Genomic DNA, 3,809 nt, shown 5'->3' on the forward strand with positions numbered 1-3,809 from the left:
GTTGACCGCATAAAAAAATATTTTTTTAATTGTGTTGCGAAAAGTATTTTTTACAGCCATTCGTGAAGTTTCGTGCGATTTTTTAATGCGTTTTTTTTTTAATGCGGTCCCTATCCCCCGCATAAAAACAGGTTTGACTGTATTTCTGTTTTAGGCATCACTCTATTAACTGAAGCTAGAACAAACGCTGTGATGTTAAAACCTTACCTAGAGATGAATATCTAGAAATAAAAAAAGTGTATTCTGCTAGCAGCGTTTATTTCTCCAATAGCTTTTGTATTCCTGATGGCTCACAGTCAATCTGATATCGAATGAGGCGAATGAATTTACAAATTTTTGTAGTGAAGACACCTTTGTAACCACCTTTTCGGAAAAAGGATTGAATAGTCTGTATATGATCCCACCCTACAACGTATATTAAAAATTTACCACTAGTTTAAATTCGGGAAAATCAACTTAAAAAGTTTTAAAAAATCCAGTAACGAGTTGCTTAACTTTCCCGGTAACATCTAAAATTTTGCGCCATTTGTTATGATATCTTATATTAAAATTTTTTTATATTTTCAACTATTATAAAATTGCAAAAATCTTAATTTTGAGAGTAGGGATGAATTTACAAAAAATTTTAAATGTTAATAAAATCGTCATTAAGTCTGACCTAAGATACATATGATCTCTTATCTTCCCACCTCCTCGACCTTTAACTACCAACATTTAATAGCATCAATTCCCATAATAAACAAATCTCTTTGCAAAATTTATAATATTTTCGATAAAAAGCGCAGGTGTTATTAATCAAATAGGGTGAACAAAATTGTGCCCTATCCACACAGACAAACTCATTAATATCCATACATATAGAAAAAAACCCGAAATTTTTTTTTCTTTTTTTTTTGCATTTCTCGACGTTTCGAAGTCCCGAGTCAAAAATGTGAAAATCTTTATGTCATTTTTGACCGATCGACGTACTTTTCCTCCGTTGTATATAACAGAGCCGGGAAAGTTAAAAGCTTGCTTTGAGAAAACATTATTGGTTGTCTTCACTCTAAATTTTATTCATTAAAATACAAAATAATTTAATACTTTAAACTACTTATTACGATTTTTAGTACAATTAAAATATTAAAGAAATTGCGGCCGACGTTTTCAACGCGAAACGTGAACGTCGGACGTTCACGTTTCGCGTTGAAAACGTCGGCCGTAACCTCTATAATAAATCTATTTTACTAACCTGTAAAATGTTGATTTTAGTTTCTTTTAATCTCTTCAACAGTAAATCTACCAATAATTGTCTATAGTAATCTTAAATTCTTCATGATGTCAAGATCAAATGCTCGTACGAAAAATGCTTTGTAAGAAATTTTTTGTATCGAGAGGAAATATAGTACGTCGGACGGTGATCAAGAAAAAGTTCTATCTTACGATTTTGTTTTATTTTTAATTTATAATTCTATGCTATTAACCATTCTTCAAAAATTTTGTTGTTATTCAAACATTTTTATTTGAACTGTATTCTATACGTAAGAGGTAGTAGGCCGTATAGCCGAGCCGGTGAAGGTTTCTTTTTTTTTTTTTTGTAATTCTTTCCGTCCTGTGGGCACTAAGAGAGACTCTTATAGCAAGCCCATTATGGGTTCGGCCAGGCCCACAATGGGGCGGCCGGGTGGTGAGGGACGGGGACCGACATATCCAGACGGACCACCCCCGAAAAATTCCTGGGGATTTTTCGACCCGTCCGGATTCGATCCCGGGTCCCCCAGAGCGGTAGGCTGCCACCTTGACCGCTCGGCCATCCGGCCGCTGAGCGGTGAAGGTTAGCAGTCTGCCGCCCTGGGTGACCATGGATCAAATCCGGACGGGTCGAAAAATCCCCAGGAATTTTTCGGGGGTGGTCCATCTGGATATGTCGGTCCCCGTCCCTCACCACCCGGCCGCCCCATTGTGGGCCTGGCCGAACCCATAATGGGCTTGCTATAAGAGTCTCTCTTAGTGCCCACAGAACGGAAAAAATTACAAAAAAAAAAAAAAAAAAAAAAAAAAAAAATACGTAAGAGGCAATATTCTTAAAACATTGCGATTTGGCAGATTTATCTGTTTCACTGGATATTCCAGGTCTTTTTTGAACTTGTGAAACTATCCCGCAAAGCAGAGAATCTTTCTGTTTCTAGCTTTTACCTGTTTTGTCTTCTTTCTAGATGAGCATTGAGCTATTAAATGTACCATAATATTTTTGCCTCGAACTTCTTTGAACCACTGAAATTTCTATTTCAGTAAAATTTCGTTTCTGAATTCGCATTCGATTTTTGCTGAATATACCCCAAGTCAGATGGTCGTTCTTAAATTTTTTTGCGATGGTAATAAATACTATTGAGAATAAATGAAAAAATACGTACCAGTTTGATACAGGAAGGAGTGTAAAAATATATGCATTTCTGTGTGTCAGAGGTGATGTTGCTGCAATAATCTAGTGCAGTGATCCGCAACCTATGAAACCAGGGGCGATTTTCATTGATACTGATTGAATAGAAATGTAATACAAATTAAATTTTAATTATTAATTTTTGAAGTCCATTAAAACTGGATCAATTTTTTTAAAAAACTCTTTCTGCCCTGTGGGCACTAAGAGGGTCTCTTTTAACAAGCCCATTATGGGTTCAGCCAGAACCACAATGGGTCGTCCGGGTGGTGAGAGATGGGACGACCCGAAAACTTTTGGGGATTTTTGGACCCGTCCGTATTCGTTTCCGGGTTTCCCAGAGCTGTAGGCTGCCACCTTGACCGCTCGCCCATCCGGCCGTTTGATACTATATAAAACAAAATTGGTAGAATCATGTAGGCACCCGATATAACGCTATAACTTAGGTTTGACACAACACCGCTGAAAAGTTGCCAACCCCTAATCTAGTGCATTTATAGAGGTTTTCCATTTATTCAATAACTTTATTATTTAAAATATATTTTGCTATAACATTTTTTTCATTTAATAAATATACAGGGTTGTCATAAAGTAACTTGACCAACTAACAGTAATTTCGGGAGCGCGGAAACCGAAAAATCTATTGAAACTTTTGGTAGATAAGTACAGGATGAAATAAGCTCGCGATAGACGAAAATAGGGGTAGAACATGTGTCACGATTACGGTTAGCATAACCGTAACTCGAAAATTTCTAATATAAACACCGTAAATTCACGCAGAATAAATGGTAGCTAAAGTTAACTGTGACCTTAGCTGCGAGGTATAAGAGCATCTGTCAAACGGAATTTAACGAGGCGCGTATTCTCCCGTTTCTTCTCATCCGCGAACCTGTACCGGTACAGGTCTTCTGCTGTGGCTATTGGCTATCCCACAAACACCGATAATTCTGCCGTTTTTCGTCTTACCGCTCTGGGATCTGGAATCGAATCTGGACGGATTTATTTGAGGGTGATCCGTCCGGATATATCAGACCCCAATCGTCATCATCCGGCCGCCCCAATTGTGGACCTGGCCGAACCCAAGACGAAGTTACTATAAATTATTGTTTAATCAGTCATTAAGTTTACTGAAAATAAATGTGATAAAATTTAGCAAAGAATTTTTCAAGAATTATAACAAAGTTCAGAAAATATTCGTCTTGACGCGCTATACGTTCATAAAGATTAATAATTTGAATGAATTTTATAATTATTTTTTTAAAATCGTACAAAATTATTTAACGTAATTAAAGATTACGAATTAATAATATGTTAGATTTAGTTACAAAATAAAAAAAATTATAAAAAAGAAATTTAAATACCCACAATTTGAAAAGTACAGATGTCACTGTGC

This window comes from Centruroides vittatus, unplaced genomic scaffold (assembly GCF_030686945.1).
Source record: "Centruroides vittatus isolate TY-2023 unplaced genomic scaffold, ASM3068694v2 contig_595, whole genome shotgun sequence".
NCBI classification, from domain to species: domain Eukaryota; kingdom Metazoa; phylum Arthropoda; class Arachnida; order Scorpiones; family Buthidae; genus Centruroides; species Centruroides vittatus.